This window comes from Lissotriton vulgaris, chromosome 3_1, assembly GCF_964263255.1.
Source record: "Lissotriton vulgaris chromosome 3_1, aLisVul1.2, whole genome shotgun sequence".
NCBI classification, from domain to species: Eukaryota; Metazoa; Chordata; class Amphibia; order Caudata; family Salamandridae; genus Lissotriton; species Lissotriton vulgaris.
The window spans coordinates 645,777,049-645,794,893 of record NC_141689.1 but is presented as its reverse complement, the minus strand read 5'-3'; the positions used below and the strand labels follow the sequence as shown (position 1 = coordinate 645,794,893).

The 17,845-nt window shown below is 43.5% G+C and overlaps 1 protein-coding gene across 1 annotated transcript in view; it reads left to right on the top strand.

Annotated features, from left to right (window-relative positions):
• The window catches only part of LIX1 (limb and CNS expressed 1), a 738,396-nt gene that overhangs the window by 557,074 nt on the left and 163,477 nt on the right, over positions 1 to 17,845 (top strand). The window lies entirely within an intron of this gene.

The following is a 17,845-nucleotide window of genomic DNA, read 5'->3' as shown; positions in this document are numbered from 1 at the left end:
CAGGGGGATCAGGGAAAACCTTGGCCACGCATATGCCTTTAACATTCATGCTTTTACAACAAAATTCATTGTAAAGTCATGCATGGTAAAGTCATAATCATTGTAACAAAATGTGTGGTAAAGGCATTTGTGTTGTAGCGGCCGCGTTTAACGGCATGCATTACAATGGAATGCGTTGTTCCGTCATACATCCAGTACAAATGGGAGCAAGCCCAGAGTTTCAGATACCACACAGGTCTCAATAACTGGTGCAGTCATTCTTCTGTCTTCCACAGGTTCACTAGTTTTCTGAAGAGGGTGCCCAGAGGAACCACGTTTATGCCTGGGACTAGCCTGAGGGTGGTGGTGACTCATACCCCCCTAACTAACAGGGAACAAGTTCCCAGGAGTAACCCTACCCACTACCCAGGTGTTGCCTAAATCTGCATGTGACAAAGTAGGCCTCTTTGAAGTTAATTAACTGAGCACTGCTCAGATGGTCACCCTGTCAGAAGCAGAACACCTCCTCATAGCCAAGGCCTTTGTCTCAGCTCTGGGAAAAAGTTCACACCTCCTCAAAGGGGCTCTTCAGCTTTTGGGTGACAGTTAGAAGCTCATGCAAATTGGCTTCTAGAGGTTTATGGTAGGTAAAAGTTGCCTTTCTTTATCTCCTTCCATGCTCGCGACGGAACCGCTCCGTCACGAGCATCAGTTGAGCTGTGCTCATGACGGAGCGGTTCCGTCATGGCCCGCTCGGCGCGCCTGCGCGGCGTGAATTCCACGCCTGTGCTGAACGTTCCATTGAGCGGGCGAGGCCATGACGGAACCGCTTCGTCATGTGCACAGCTCAACCGAGGCTCGTGACGGAGCGGTTCCGCCACGAGCATGCGAGCGCCGCTCGGCCCCCCCCCCCCCCCCCCTTAGCGCTGCGGCGGAATTGCCGCCGCAGCGAAGGGGTTAAAGCACCTTCTGGAACGTATTTACTAAAAATCCAACTTTACTAATGTATTGGGGTTGTAAGAAATGTAAAAGGCCAAATCAATCAATCAGATTTATATAGCGCGCTACTCACCCGCTAGGGTCTCAAGGCGCTGGGGGAAGGGGTCCGTTACTGCTCGAAAAGCCAGGTCTTGAGTTGCTTCCTGAAGGAGAGATGGTCCTGGGTCAGCCATAGGTGGATGGGGAGGGAGTTCCATGTCTAGGCCGCCAGGTAGGAGAAGGATCTTCCTCAGGCGGTGGCTTTGCGAATGAAGAATAAACTTTGTCGCTGTTTCCTAGGTGGAGGTAACATTTTTCATTTTTAATATATCCCAATGCTGTGGGGCCTTGTCCCTTTAAGGACATGTCCTACTTTTTAATATCATGCACCCTGCTTTACTAAGCATTAAGGCCTACTTAAGGGTGCCTTAGTATTTAAAAGGAGGGTTTAGGGCTGTCAAAAGGGGTTATTATAGCAAGTCAAATTTTCAGTTTTAAAGCTGTACAGGCAGTCTTCTGAGGTGGTCTGCAGTCATATTTTACATTGTCACTATGTTGATGGTTCAAGGGATGCTGCAGTACATTTAACTTACAGACCCTGGGTACACTGTACCATATACCATGGACTTATAGGTAAGTTAAAAATGTGGAAATTGGCTATATTCCTAATTGGCATGTTTAACAAGTCAGAGCACATGCACTGGGGCCTGGTTAACAAGGTCCCAGTGCACAGAAAAGAAAACCCAGAAGCATCAGTCCAAAATCAAATGTGGGTGATCATGCAAAAAGAGGCATTGTCTTCTAAGGACCACTCATAATGAGGGCCTAAGTGATACATCAATGACTAAACCTTTACATTTCATTTTGTAACTAGATACACTCTACCAAGTTGTAAAAAGGATTCACCCTCATGAAAATTTTGAGAGAAAATCTAATTGTTGAACTCAGCGGGAAATTATCAATCCAGGGCTGGAACACCCTGTGAGTTTGTGGACACCCATAAACGTAATCACTTAAGGAGTATTCATGAACTTCTGTGTACACGGTTACCCCTGTAGACAAAACCAGACATTTACTCACGCAAAGAGCAGTCTTACAATGCCCATAAAAGTTCTCACTCATTCTCTATTATTACTTTTTTAGGTCGAGCTAACAGAGTGCATGCGCTGTATGCAAGGGCTGCTGTTATCAGTAAAACAACTGTATTCCCACCTCCTACTTACCATTGGTGCACTCCAGGGTCGTCCTTCTTTGCTGCCTCCTGGCTCGTTCCTGCAGCCGATAGATACCTCACTTCCTTTCAGGGCTAAGAAGCACCGGAAAAGTACACCTGTTTAATATACATTCCTTCCTGCACACACTTTTTATTTATTTATTTATCACTAGCATGTGATATTATTGGTCTGTTTGCCTTACACAATATATTAACTTTAAAACACATGCTCGGAAAGGTTTTACCATAAGTTAAAAAATGAATAATTCAGAATTAGTTGTTCCTGGGAAGGAATTTATTTTATCTTGGGGAAATACAGCAGTCTCAAACAATTAAATGTAGGAGTTCCTTTTCATATGAAATGCTCACAAAGTTGAGTAGGGTAATAAAGAAAAAAAAAATTCAGCACTGGATTTTACAAAGCCTCACGTTCTTGGGAGATACATTCTACATGCATTAATCAAGGAACTCAGAACTTTGTTTTACACAACCGTAAATGTAATAATCTGTTACAAGTTCCAGAGTACACAATATCCAGCTGTCCTGAATAATTCATTCAAATGTACAATGAAAGGTGCCAATGCTATAAATAATTGTTACAGGGTAATGATCTTTTAGGTCTAATGTGCCAGATCCTTCTTACGAGTATAAGAGTGAGGAGTGGGTGTGGTATAAGGAACTATAGGGTCCACTACATGCATTAGAAAAAGCTTTTTGCTTTTGTACCTGTTCTTTAGGCAGCAGCTGTGATTTTTATCAGTGCTGCGACAGCAGCAAGAAATATATACACAACAGCAAGAATTTTGATGTTAGACACATGCGATGTGCTATCTGCATGGATATCACGGTACCTGCATAACTAGTAACTGAGCTACTTTCAGGGCTGACCTTACACAGATTATTGAATGAAACCAATTGTTTTACCAAGAAACGTGACTCCAGAAGTTTGAAGAGTGCATTCTCATATTTTGAAATGCTAAATTAAATTCAGCCAGGACCAAAGTACATGGAAATATGTTAAATCGGTGTTCAACGCTCATTTTCTTGGGTTATTGAGTTTAGGTAAAATGGGCCAGTGGCACTGATGCCCAATGCTATTGCAGCAGATGACCCAGATCTGCTGGATGCCCATGCTACGGCTTATCACTGATTTTCAAATGCTGATGAATTCCTGCATAGTCCATTGTATTGGCCAGGGAATAGACAGGCACATTTCTGATGCATTGTCATGGAGGATGCTCTGATCTTTCCTCTGCTTTCTATGTGAGGCACACCAACCCTCCAATTCTCAAATCCTTCGCCGGTCTCATGGAAGTCTGAGGACCCTACACCGAATTCAGGGGCCTACAGGAATATTACAACTTTCTTCATCCCCTGATCTGGTCCTACTACAAGTAACGCATTTGGTGGGGAATAAGTGTAAAGAGCTGTCACGTTGGGGTATAAGCTTCTGGTCCATGTAGGCTTCACATCCGGGTCAAGGGGCACAGGTATTCTTGTTAAAAAAAGTCTTGCACTCACGCCAATATGGACGTGTGCAGACCCTCACGGCAGATTTGCTGTGTTGGAGGCAAGCTGGGAAGGCAGAGCTCTTAATGTCATCTCTATATATCTTCCACCAGTGTTGAGTAAGGAGGCACTTACAGACCTAGGTAAACCTATGGTAGATCTTCCTAGTGAAACCCAAATCCTAGGAGGGGATTTTAACATCACCTTTAATGATCACTTAGACAGACAGCCAGTTCGCCCCCAGGCACGTCCCAACACACCCCTGTCAGATTTTGCCACGGCCATGGGACTGATAGATGTATGGCAATACTTTAATCCAGACCTTACCCACTCCACGTACTATTCAAACGCCCACAAAAGTTTGTCAAGAATAGACTATTTTCTGACTCGCACGACAAACATCGATAATCTGCACAATCATCCCTGTATACCCAGAGACATTTCTAATCACTCCCTAGTATGGGCGGAGCTTACCTATCACAATCCGAGACAACACAAGACAATAGTGATCAACCCATGCCTACTTAAAATCCCAAATATGAAGGAGAATTTACTAACCCATACAGAATACTACTTTACTGAAAATGTAGGTTCCGTTGACTCGGCACAACTAGTATGGGAGGCTTTTGAGGCGGTTTTAAAGGCGCTTAAGGTGGGATATCGGGAAAAACAGCACCAGCAACTAATACAGTTGGAGAATGATCTCCAAGAGCTCGAAATCGATCACGCACAGTCCCCTAATGAAACTACGGCCCATCGCTTGGACCTTAAACAAGCAGAATATAAAACTCTGACTGGAGAGCGGGAACGGGCCCGTATGCTAGCTACATGGCATAGGCTTTATGAGATGGGGGACAGAGCTGGCAAACTGCTGGCTTGTTGGAGAGAAGGAAGTAGGATGAGCATTGGGTGCCTAGATTGACACTCGACAATCAGCAACTTCTCTCAGACCTGCAAGAGGTTGCGGATGCATTGGTGGATTATTTGCAAAAAGTTTGTACCTCCTCGACTACGGCCATAGCGATAGCGGATGACTCCTGGCAATTGATTGCTGACATCCAGCTATCTACTTTGTCCTCAGAAGACAGAGAGGCTTAAGAGGAGGATCTCTCAAATGATGAAATGCACCTAGCAATAAATAGCATCCAATCAGGAAAAGCAATGGGCCCCAACGAGGTTCCCACTGAATTCCTGAAACTGATGGCTCTACATGTCGCACCACATCTGCGAGAAATGTATAATGAAAGCTGCCGAAAAGGGGTTCTGCCGGAAGACCAGCGGCTGGCTGCCACTGTGGTTATCCGTAAACCAGGCAAGCCTGCTGACCACTGCGGTTCCTACAGGCCTATATCGCTTATAAACGTGGAGGCGAAATTTTAGCAATACTCCTATCGACTCTCCTGATCTTAAAGCTTCTGTCATTAGTTCATGCAGATAAATCGGGCTTCGTGTCTGGCCGAAACACAGCATTAAATATCCGCAGACTCCATAATGTCCTTGGTTGCAAACACGTCATAGCAGAAGATGCAGTGGTATTGTCACTGGTTGCCAAAATGGCGTTTGCTTCTATAGAATGGCCATATCTCTTTGAGGTGCTTCGGCACCTGGGATTTTGCCCAAAATTTAGGAACTGGGTTAAGGTACTCTATACTGACTTGAAAGAGTGGGTTAGGGTCAACAATCGGGTGTCTTGAATGTTCCCCTTGAAAAGAAGGGCCAGACAGGGTTGTCCTCTGTCTCCCCTGATTTTTACACTAATTCTTGAGCCTCTGGCCTCATGGGTGAGGAGGGATCCACTCGTCATAGGGCTGAAATGGGCGGAAGGTCAAGAGGACAACATTTCTCTGTACGCAGATAATATCCTGGTACCTCACATCCCCCTATGCTTCGGTGCATAGAATCCAAAACATATTTACAAATTCTGGTTATTCAATGAACTGGAATAAGTCGGTGATCTTTGCAATTCAGGGATCAATACCGAAACTACCTCGAGGGTGAGGTAGAGAGGGACACAGTAGGATTCAGATATCTGGGAGTCTTTATAATTCCAGACCCTCAGACCTTTTATGATAATAACCTGGTTGTTCCACTAGAGAGACTTCATAATGATGTCAAACATTGGAGGTCGCTTCCCCTCTCCCTATTGGGTCGAGCTGCCCTTTTTAAGATGCCGGTGCTCCACTGGTTTCTGTATATTCTTCAGAACTGCTTACACAAGGTCCCCTACTCGTACTTTATACATATTGACAGTGAGGTTAGAACTTTGCTCTGGGATGGGAGGGCACCTCGGATAGCTATGCAAAATATGACTAAGGGCTGGAATGATGGTGGTATAGCCCTCCCGGATATGCAACTATACTATTGGGACTCCCAATTGATAGTGGTGAACCATTGTATGTATCGTTCACAGGTGGACCCAGAATATCTGCTGGATAAATATCAAATGAGCAGGGTGGGCTACTTACGAGCCCTCCACTCAAAAGTTCGGAAAAATCGATACCTAGGTCCGACAGCCCCCACAGTAGAGATATGGCACCAAGCTACTCGAAGTTTGGGAGGGGAGGGCCGACTGACTCAAGGTACTCCTCTGTGGTCTACCCAACAACTGGGTTTGCTATGTCACCAACCGGTATTTGATAAGTGAAATACCATTGGCATCTCGTCCATAGGCCACTTAGTGAAAAAAGGTCAAATGTTAACATTCACAGAACTAAAGAACCAATATCAAGTAGCTCAAAGGGAAACTTATGTTATTTACAGATCGGTCATGCCCTCACAGGAGCCCTCTCTGACTTTGCCAATCTCCCAGAGTCCTCCCCTCTAGAGGATCGATTGCTGTCGGAACCTATATGAGAGAAATCTGTTTTGTTGACATACAAGAAATTATGCAATAATCCACCAGATCCATTTTACACTCTTCGGGAGAGCTGGTAAGCTGATGTTGGACAGTTTGAAGACGATGACTGGCAAACAGCATTATTGTCCCCGAAGGAAGCAGCCATGTCTCTAAAGCTCTGCTTGATCCAATTAAAAGTCCTTCAAAGAACATACCTCCCTGGGGGTCACGCTAGCGAAACTTGGGCACAGACTCGACGTGTTTACGTCATTGCAGTCAGGAGGCACCTTTTTACTATATTATATGGGAATGTCCCCACATACAAATTCTATGGGAAAGAGCCACAAGACATATATCTGGTGGAAAAACCACCAGTATACTGGATGCACAGCGTAAACTAATGTTTACGATTTCACATTATTTTATCCACTAGTACCAAAATAAATCATGTCAATTGAACCACAATGTTAAACACACATTTTTTTGTTGTTCTTCTTGTATATTTTTGTTGTACAAAAATGAACATACGAAATGTCAGTACTTTACATTAAAACGTTAAATGCATCAGACTTCGATATTGTACAAAATCATTGTCATAAACGACTGAATAATGCGGCCATGCCCAATGCATTTTGGGATTAAGCTAATCCCTTCTTCAGGGACCACTGTTGAAAATAAAAACATTGATAAATGACCATGAATAATCTGTTGACATAGGGGCAGATGTATCAAGCATTTTGCAACTCGCAAAGGCCGAAATTCGCAGAATTTCGGCCTTTGCAACTCGCAAAAGGCATTTTAGCATTTTTTGATATGTAACAAAAAAATCGCAAAATAAGGAATCGCAAAAATTTGCGAATCCTTATTTTGCTTAAGCATTTAAGGAATCGCAAATTTAGCGATTCCTTAAATGAGATGTATGTAACTTTTTGAGATTGCGAATTTGGGTTAAGAAATCGCAAATTACCACCAACTTGTAGTTGGTGGTATTTTGCGATTTCTTTTAAAAATGCCCTATTTGGCATTTGTGAGGGTGGCATGTGACGCACATACATGCCCATAGGGCATGTATGTGCGCCACATGCACACACGTAAATTTCAGGGGTGCAGCAGGGTGTCTTTGAGACACCCCTGCACCCTTGAAATAATTCTCAAATTGAGATTACCAAATTGCGATTTCGCAATTTGAGAATTACTTCACAATCATTCCTATGGGCCTTCTGGCACATAGGAATGAATGGGAATCATTCCTTAATTGCTAATTCGCAAAATGCGAATTTGCAAATAAGGAAAAATAAGAAATCGCTAAATAATTGCGATTTTGTACATACATTCCATTTTGCGATTTCAAAATATCGATTCCTTAAAAATCGCTATTTAGAAATCGCAAAAATTGAATCTTGATACATCTGCCCCTTAGTATCAAATGAAAAATTATACGTTGTCATCCACGACCAGAGATTAATGATTATAAAGAGTTCCTTATAGGCAACTTGCCCAAGGAAATATCTAAAGAAGACAGTGAAGTGAAAAGAAAGCTGTAAAAAACACGCCTGAACCATGTACGTTAATTCAGAAACATCTGCGAAAATTGTGACACGTTGCTTAAATGTTGAAGTGACTGTTAATATGTTCTCGTAAACCCTTAAGTGAGAGCTGTTCGCAATATCGCAAAAAGCTGTTGACAAACTAATAGTCATGCTGGATAGAGTCACGTAGTCTATGGCTGTAACCTGAGCAGGAACTTGTGTGACGAATTCCAATAATCAAATGCTGATTCGACTCTTAAATAAAAAGCAGTGCCATAAATATACCCCACCTCTTAAAGTAGCATCTTTTCAGAAAGATGGATAAAAGCCTATAAACTTACTGCACTGTATAGGCGCCAGTAAAGCACTGCTCCTGTGATGTAACACCAGACCTCAAACATGTGAGCTGTCGAAAAATAATAATAATTGTCCATAAACCATGGGACCCTTGATGAATGTAACCAATGCTACCTTATTCCAAAAGAAACATAATTACCTGAAATAAAAAACACTGTTCACAGCTTCACACCACCCACGGTGTCAGTTGCGAAAATGGAGCAACACAGTCTCTTCGGTATTCTTGGTGAAACGCGTATACCTCAATAACGCTGCAACTTCCCAGCGAATAAAGAAATACCCCGTTATAGTATGCCCTTAGTCTAACATCGCTGGACTCCGCTACTCAGAGACAACCATGCATATGGCTCGCAGGATAATCCTGTCTGTTTCCGATGCCGCTTACACGAGTGCTGACATGCCGAACTATTGATTCCACATAAACCGTTCCCCCGAGAACACGGGATATGACTCATAAGCATCAACAAAGGACTAAATGTCAGTGACAACTAACAAGACGCCATCTTGAAATGTGCTATTACTGAAATAATCTTAATTCAATAAGTTTCCAAATCTTGGTACTGGAATGCACCTAAATAGTGGGGTCCCACTAGTGTTGTATATAAACGTGATTGTAAAACAAATATCAGACAACTGAGCACACTTAGCAGAGCAGCAGCGGGCCTTCATATGCCGCACCTTAGTCCCAGTTCAATGAATAAGTAGGAGAGTTTTGTGCACACAATCCCTGCGTCAGCTGCTAAGTGACACAACAGAGCTTCAGATCACTTGGATATTTGAAAGTCTGGTTGGGGGTGCACGTAATCAGAAAAGAGTCCAAGAAAAGTAATGTTTATGTGCAAACAGTGTCTTGTTTATTCAAATTCTTTTGTTTTTCAAAGAGTTCCACATTTGTTAACATACATCAGCTGGCGCGTTTCTCTCCCTCACTGGGAGCTTCCTCAGGGCAATTGAATTTATGACGAGCCTTCAGAGTTGAGCCGGTCGGAAGACTCTTTAATCCTGAAACCCGGTTCGTATACATGGGACCGGGTTGGTGACAACCTACGCATGCATAGGAAGAATTACGTGGCGGCATTATTTTGGATCCCTTGTAATCAACCAAAGACCTCGGCTGGTGACATCTACCCATACCTGGGCAAAGAACACTTACGTCCGCCTAGATTTCTAATCCATTACAAGCATTTTTCAACTCTGAAGGCTCGTCATAAATTCAATTGCCCTGAGGAAGCTCCCAGTGAGGGAGAGAAACGCGTTGGCTGATGTATGTTAACAAATGTGGAACTCTTTGAAAAACAAAAGAATTTGAATAAACAAGACACTTTTTGCACATAAACATTACTTTTCTTGGACTCTTTTCTGATTACGTGCACCCCCAACCAAACTTTCAAATAACTGAGCACACTTACTACAATAAAATGGTGCTAATGTGTTTCTGCAGTGCTAGATGAAACGTATTGAAATCTAAAAATTGACCTTCACCAGAGACCACGTGTACAAAACTGATTGTCTTAGTAATTGCATATTTACAATCTGCAAGAATAAAACATAGCAAAGCACATTGCTCATTCAACCCATTCAGCATAATCCACGAAAATAGTTGCCTTGAGAATTAAATAATTCCTGTCAACATGAAGATATTGTAGAAAACATTAGAAAGCATTTTTCTTATTGCACCCATGCAACACAATCAGCATGCAACTACTTATAAAAATCACTGCATTTCAATTCTATCATTAAGCCAACCCGGCATTAGTGTCTGTAAAAATGTTGTCCACCACACTTCTCTTTGTGCTAACGCCCTACGATTATCAAAACCTGGTCCCAGCGGTAATGTTTCTAAAATCATGAATCTTAACTGTGCGTTAGTGTGCTGATGTTCTGTCCAGTGTGTTCAAAATTTGATTTGGTGCTTTTGGTACGTATGATACTTTTATGTGCAGTAATCCGAACTTTGATCTTACGAGATGTTTTCCCTTCATAAAGTAGCCCACATGGACAGTTAATGGAATAGATAACATTGCCGGTGTTGCAGTCACCATTGTACCTGAGTGTTATCGGTTTTCCAGAATTTGGGTGATTGATGATGTTTCCTGTAATCACGTTATTGCAATTGACACAGTTGTAGCATTTGCTCATCCCTGTAAATTGTTTCTGATTCACTGTGTTTGTTGATGTCAACATTTTCTTAATGTTTTTACTGTGAGTGTATGCAAATAAAGGTTCTTCTGCGAATAAACCTTTAAAATCCGGATCGTGTTTCAACAATTCCCACCTTGTCCTGATGATTTTTCTGATTGTTGTTGACCTGGTTGAAAATTTCGGTACAAAAACATGTCGGTTTTGGCTAATCAGCAAATCTTTTCGTTGTTTTGACCGTGTTTTATTAAATGCTTGATCCAAGATGATTTGAGGATACCCACGCTTTGTGAACTTCTCACTCTGTTCTGCAAGAGCCAGTTCCAACTTTTCATCCTCTGATGTTATTCTTTTTAATCTCAACATTTGAGAGTAGGGTAAATTTTGTATCAATGATGGTGAGTGAAAACTGGAAAATAACAGTAGGATGTTTTTGTCTGTTGGTTTCGTGTACACAGATGTTTGAAATTTGTGATCATTTTTGGTTATTAAAACATCCAGGAATGAAATGCTGTGTTCGCTGATACTGTGTGTGAATCTGATCTGTGCAAGTTTAGCTACACTGGGTTGCACGCATTCCTTGTTTAAAATTGATCACATCAATTATTTATTTTTTACTAATAAGCGGGTGTGCGCAGACCCTCCAACATTCAAAGAGCCACAAGACACATGCAAAGGGCGTTAGATAAAAAAATTAGCCCTACGCCATGCTTATGGCTTCTTAATATTTAGGAGGCAACAGACCTAACAGAGGTGGAACAAATGACCACACTGGGATATAGACTAGTCAAGCGGGCTATTGTAATGAAATGGGGATGTGAGAGGAGCCATCACCAAAAATTTGGGCGCTGGAATTAGAAAAATGTGTGATAGCTGAGAAAGATGTGTTTAAACCCTAGGTTTGTCCTAAGAAATGGAATAGAAAATGGAGTAAATGGAACGTGTATCGAGGTGAGCTGTGTACTTCGCCAACTGTAGATATGGAAATTACTAAAGGGGCAGATTTGAGTCCGAAGCGTAGACCTAAGTCATTATTGATTCCATTAACCATGTAGATGTTATCAATGTAGTGCACTATTTGACATGTGATGTATGTTTTTTGTTTTAAATTAATAAAAATATCTTTAAAAAAAAGCTTTCTTCTTGGCACAAGAGGAAAAAAATCACATTTCTGTAGCAGAGGGATACCCAGGTAAGACAATACCTATGAATCGGATCTACTTTTTGCTCAGCCTTAAAGAATAGGCTCAGTAGCCCACTAGGACTTTGAATTAGCGGTAGCACATGAAGAATATATTTTATGTCATATTCAATGCGTTTAAATTAACGTAGCAAAAAATCAATAAGCTATCATGTACCTTTAGAAAACGAGGCTTTAGAGAGTGACTGTGGTCATTTTGGGGTAGAGGAATACACGTCCTATGGCATGGTAAGACACTGTATTGGCAAGTCTAAACATACTAATTATAAAGATTTGTGGATAGATGTTTAAGGGAATGGAGAAATATAATTAAGTGAATAAAAAGCATATGGTAAAGGACATATGCCGAAGGATTCAAATGGGAGCCAAATTGAAGATCACTGAGGTGTGGTAAGAAGATTAATGTTCATATCTAACAAGCATTCAAAGATACAGTTCCTAAGATATGTCAATTTTGTCAGAAGAAATTGATTCTGAAAATTGATGGAGATCAACAGATTCGACCAAAACCTTTATCGTTGTGAGTTACATTTTAAACCATTAGCCTTACGACTTGAATAATGAATGCAAGTGTTCAATCATTTTTTCCCCAAAACAACTAAGGAGGGGGCAAAAAGTGTCAGTTTTAACATAGAACCCATATGCTGAAATCTTTGTGACATGCTTAGCAATCGTACGTAAAACTTCCAGGAAGTTTGGAAGAGAAAAACGGTGCACGTTCCCGATTTACAATTTGAACAGCTCACTTCTAGAACAATGTCTTTGAACTACGCCATGTTCAAGTCATTACTTCTATTTTTAATAGGTTGCACTGAAAGCACATATGAAATGAAGCATTGGTAATGAACATGTGGAGATAGCTGATGTAACATAATGAAAAATAAGCAATTGCATATGTGCACATTTTCACTTTCATACAACTTCATGTGGTTTAACCAGCCATGTTAAGTAACTTCCATACTTTTTAAAATATTTCTTTATTGGTATTAAATCATATTAATTACAAAACAGCGACCACATAACATTTCAACTACTACAAGCATTTACTCCTGATGCAATCCATCCTACTGACTCATCTCGCAGGACTAACTGCGTACAGAATCCCTCAGGGGAGATATGTTCCACATTCGCCTCCCTTTGCAAGTATCTGAAACGTGCAGCATTGCAAAACCGTGCTGGGCATATTAGTTTGTTTTGGACGTAAACATTATTTCACTCTCTCTCTGTATGAGTCTGTGGCCTGCTCTCCCCTTTTTTCTCTTTCTCACACACTTTCCTCTCCTCTGCCTGGATTTCAGTCACCACTTCATGCACAAACTACTTATCCCTCTCTATCTTCCTTTTTAACTATTCTATGCAGCTCTCACCCCTAAGTATTCACTATGCCACACAATTCCACTAGACAAATACACTACAAACTACATATTTCTAATACAAACCACATAATACCACTCCACACCACACCACATGCACCCACTCCACTAAAAAAAAAACATGGGTAAAAGGCATTATCATTTACATAGCCAATAGCTCGATCTCCCCCAAATGCAAGACCTATCGCATTGCAAATGCTTGATAAATATTGGGAAGCATCAAACACTTTCATTAAAAATTGAAAATAATGCACTATGGTTTGGAAATTGTCTAAACAAGTTCTCTATTTTGTAGCAAAAACTGCAACCTCTGACCATATTTTGAAGTTGCAAATATTTTTGGTCCATTGTTTGCTTTCCGTTCTTCTGCATGTATTTTCATAGAATGAAGGACCATTCTTGAGACATTAGAAATAGCAAGAAATTGTTACATTTTGCTTACTGCATTCCATCAGTGCAATGCTCACATCCACTCTGAATGCCTCCAGTTATTCTGTGACCTTCCCAGACGCTTCGAAGCACACAACTTTTCTACCATTGCTGAAGAAAGCCTTTGCAGACCCTTCAATGCTCGCCAACTACAGACTGATCTCCCTGATACCATTCCCGGCCACGGTCTTATGGAAAAAGCATCAACAGACACCTCATCAAACAACTCATCAACACCAATCAGTCTGACTTCCAGCCCAACCATGTCATGGAAACTGCCTTCATTGATGATATGGATGATATCTGCATGACTCTGGAAAGAGGAGACACGGCAGCCCTCATCCTCCTGGACCTCTACTCAGCATTTTACACAGTCCCCCACCCCATCCTCTTCCAACACCTACACAACATGTAAATCCAGAGATTTGCACTGGGATGCATCTGCTCCTGCATGACGGGAAGGCCCGAATCTGGCACAGTACTTCAGACACCATTGACTGCATCTGTGCAGTTATGCAAGGATCCTCCCTTGGCCTGTCCCTCTTTAATGTATAGATCATTCCTCAAGCCAGCATCATCTGCTCTTACAATATCAAATGCCTCTCCTATGTTGATGACACTCAACTCATACTCTCCCTCATGGACTAGACACCCAGTACCTGGATCAAGTTTAATGTCTGCATGACTGAAATCGCCCTCTTAATGAAGACCAACTGTTTAAGGCTGAGCACCAACAAGACTGAAATGATGATCTTCAAAAAGAGCACATCACAGTGTGACTCCACCTGGTTGCTAATAGAGCTAAGTCTAGCACCTCCCATCCACACCAAGAACCTCTGGATAGTCATCGAAACCAAACTCGACATAACCACCCAAGTCAGTGTTGTCACCGCCTCATGCTTCCATACCCTAAAGATGCTGAGGAAGAATTTCAAGTGGCTCCAAATGAGCACCCAGAAACCGTCCCACACTCCATGGTCACAGGTAAGCTGGATTATGGGAACTCCCTCTATTCCGGGATCGACAAAAAACTCACCAGAAGGTTACAGACTATTCAAAATTCAGCAGCCACAATCACTCTTAACCTCCTATGCCACACTCACTTCACGCCGCACCTGAAGGTGCTCCACTGGCTCCCCATTCACAAACTAGCACAATTCAAACTCCTCATCCACATTTTCAAGGCACCACATTACACTGTCCCAGCATACCTCATCAATAGCAACTGCTTCTACAAACCTTCCAGACATCTCCGCTTATCCAGACTCCTACTTCCACAAATCTATGGAAAATGTTATTTGTTCCTTCTCATACAATGCTCCTAAAGCAGGAAACAACCTGCGGCTACATATAAGAGCCTTCTCTTCGCTTCTTGAGTTCCTCAAGAAGTTGAAGATCTGGATTTTCGAGTACTTCCACTAGGCCCTAAGTGTGCCTAGACTCACACTGCTCAGCGCCAGTCAATCAATCATCAATCAATCAGGTGTATTTGTAAAGCACGCTACTCACTCGTTAGGGTCTCAAGGCGCTGGGAGGGGAGGGATCCGCTACTGCTCGAATAGCCAGGTCTTGAGTTGTTTCCTGAAGGAGAGATGGTCCTGGGTCAGTCGTAGGTGGATGGGGAGGAAGTTCCATGTCTTGGCCGCCAGGTAGGAGAAGGATCTTCCTCCGGCGGTGGCTCTGCGAATGTGTGGGATGGTGGTGAGGGCGAGGCTGGTCGAGCGGAGCTGGCGGGTGGGTGTGTAGAATGTGAGGCGGCTGTTGAGGTACTTGGGGACCTAGTCGTGGAGAGCCTTGTGTGCATGGTTGAGGAGTCTGAACGTGATTCTCTTGATGAGGAGCCAGTGCAGGTCTCTCAGGTGGGCAGAGATGTGGTTGTGGCGGGGGATGTCCAGGATGAGTCATGCGGAGGCGTTCTGTATGCGCTGGAGTCTTTTCTGTAGTTTGGCTGTGGTTCCCGCGTAGAGGGTGTTCTCGTAGTCCAGTCGGCTGGTGACGAGGGCCTGGGTGACCGTCTTCCTCGTTTCGGTGGGGATCCATCGGAAGATCTTTCGGAGCATGCGCAGGGTGTTGAAGCAGGATGACGAGACGGCGTTGACTTGTTTGGTCATCGTGAGGGAGGAGTCCAGGATGAAACTAAGGTTACGTGCGTGGTCCGTTGGCTTGGGGGCGGTGCCCAGGGCAGGGGGCCACCAGGAGTCGTCCCATGCGGAGGGGGTTGATCCCGGGATGAGGACTTCCGTCTTGTCTGAGTTCAGTTTCAGGCGGCTGGACTTCATCCATTCTGCGACGTCTTTCATTCCTTCTTGGAGGCTGGCTCTGGCGATTGCGGGGTGGTTGGTGAGGGATAGGATCAGCTGGGTGTCGTCAGCGTAGGAGATGATGTTGAGGTTGTGTTGACGTGCGATGGCTGTGAGGGGGCTCATGTATACATTGAAGAGGGTGGGGCTGAGCGAGGATCTTTGAGGTACGACGCAGATGACTTCGGTGGCCGCGGATCCGAACAGGGGGAGACGGACTCTCTGGGTTCTTCCGGTGAGGAACGAGACGATCCACTCCAGTGTCTTCCCTTGGATTCCGGTGTTGCTGAGGCGCTTTATTAGTGTGCGGTGGCATACTGTGTGGAACGCTGCTGAGAGATCCAGGAGGATGAGGGCAGCTGTTTCCCCGTTGTCAAGCAGGGATCTGATGTCTTCGGTGGCTGCGATGAGGGCGGTCTCGGTGCTGTAGTTAGCTCGGAAACTGGATTGTGAGGGGTCGAGGGATCCGTTTGTCTCGAGGAAGGCGGCAAGCTGTTTGTTGATGGTCTTCTCGATTACTTTGGCAGGAAAAGGGAGGAGCAAGATGGGGCGGAAGTTCTTGAGGTCCTTGCAGTCAGCGGTGGGTTTCTTCAGGAGGGCGCTGAGCTCAGCATGTTTCCAGTTCTCCGGGAAGGTGGCGGTGGCGAAGGAGATGTTGATGATGTCCCGGAGTTGGGGTGCGATGATGGAGTCGGCCTTGTTGAAGACGTGGGGCGGGCAGAGGTCGGTTGGGGATCCTGAGTGGATGGTGTTCATCATGCGGGTGGTGTCTTCGGTGCTGACCAGTGTCCAGTTGCAGAGGGTGTTGGTGGGGGGCGCTGGTTCAGTGGTTGGGTGCGTGGTCTGTGCGGCGAAGCTGTTGTGTATGTCGTCGATTTTGCGGTGGAAGAACAAGGCGAGTGAGTCGCAGAGGTTTTGTGAGGTTGTGATGTCGTTGCAGGCGCTGGGGTTCGAGAGCTCTTTGACGATGCTGAAGAGTTCCTTGCTGTTGTGGGTGTCGTTGTCCAGTCGTTCTTTGAATGTTGCCCTTTTGGTGGTGCGGATCAGCTGGTGGTGTATACGGGTGGCATTCTTGAGGGCTGTCATGTTTTCTGTAGTCTGGTTGTGACGCCAGGCTTCCTCGAAGGTGCAGCAGTTTTTCTTGGAGGTTTTGGGTTCGCATACCGTCACTTGTGAAAGTGCGGTCTTCAAATTTGGAAAACTTAACGAGTATGTGTATACATTTTTATACTTGAACTAGTTATTAATGCAGGCTGAGCTTACAGCTCATTGCATTTCCCTAGAACACTCACCCATACAGTACAAATTTTGCTTTAATTAACCATATATTCCATTTGAACATCATCTACATACGAATGTATATTTTTGCCTTTGCAGCGGACAGTCCTTTTCCCACAAAATATTGTGATATTGTCAATTCTCAGCCAAAAGGTATGTTATGCTGGTCGGTAAGCTTGCTTTACCTGTGGGCAAAATAAACAGACTTGTTGTCCTTGATCCTAAATGATATGTCTCAGGCATGCAGGCAATAGGAATTCTAAAACCTTGTCACAAGAGGAGGAAGTGGACTCCACTTAAGAATGATTGCTGAAGCAATGTGGGCTGCAGTTGTTAAATATTTACACAGGATGTCTTGAGCATAGCCTTGATGTAAGTACAAGGGGAGCTATTAAAGCCCTTACTGAGGAAAATCAAAACTTCTTAAATATAGACAGCATTCTAACACCGTTCACAGAGCACCGGTCACACACTACTTGAACCAGTTTTGTGCTCTCACTTACTTGCAGTCTTGTGTTACCAACAGTTCTTCCACACCCATCACAATAGTAGTCACATATTACAGGAAGCAGTCTCATCCACCTAATAAACTAGTTTTTTTTAGCAAGACGTGAAACCTTTTGGGGAGAATGTCTGCAAGCAGGCCCGGTAGGAACCCAGACCCTCAGACAGAAGTCATAGCCGTCAACAGAGACATACATTGCAAAGACAATCCATCTGGATT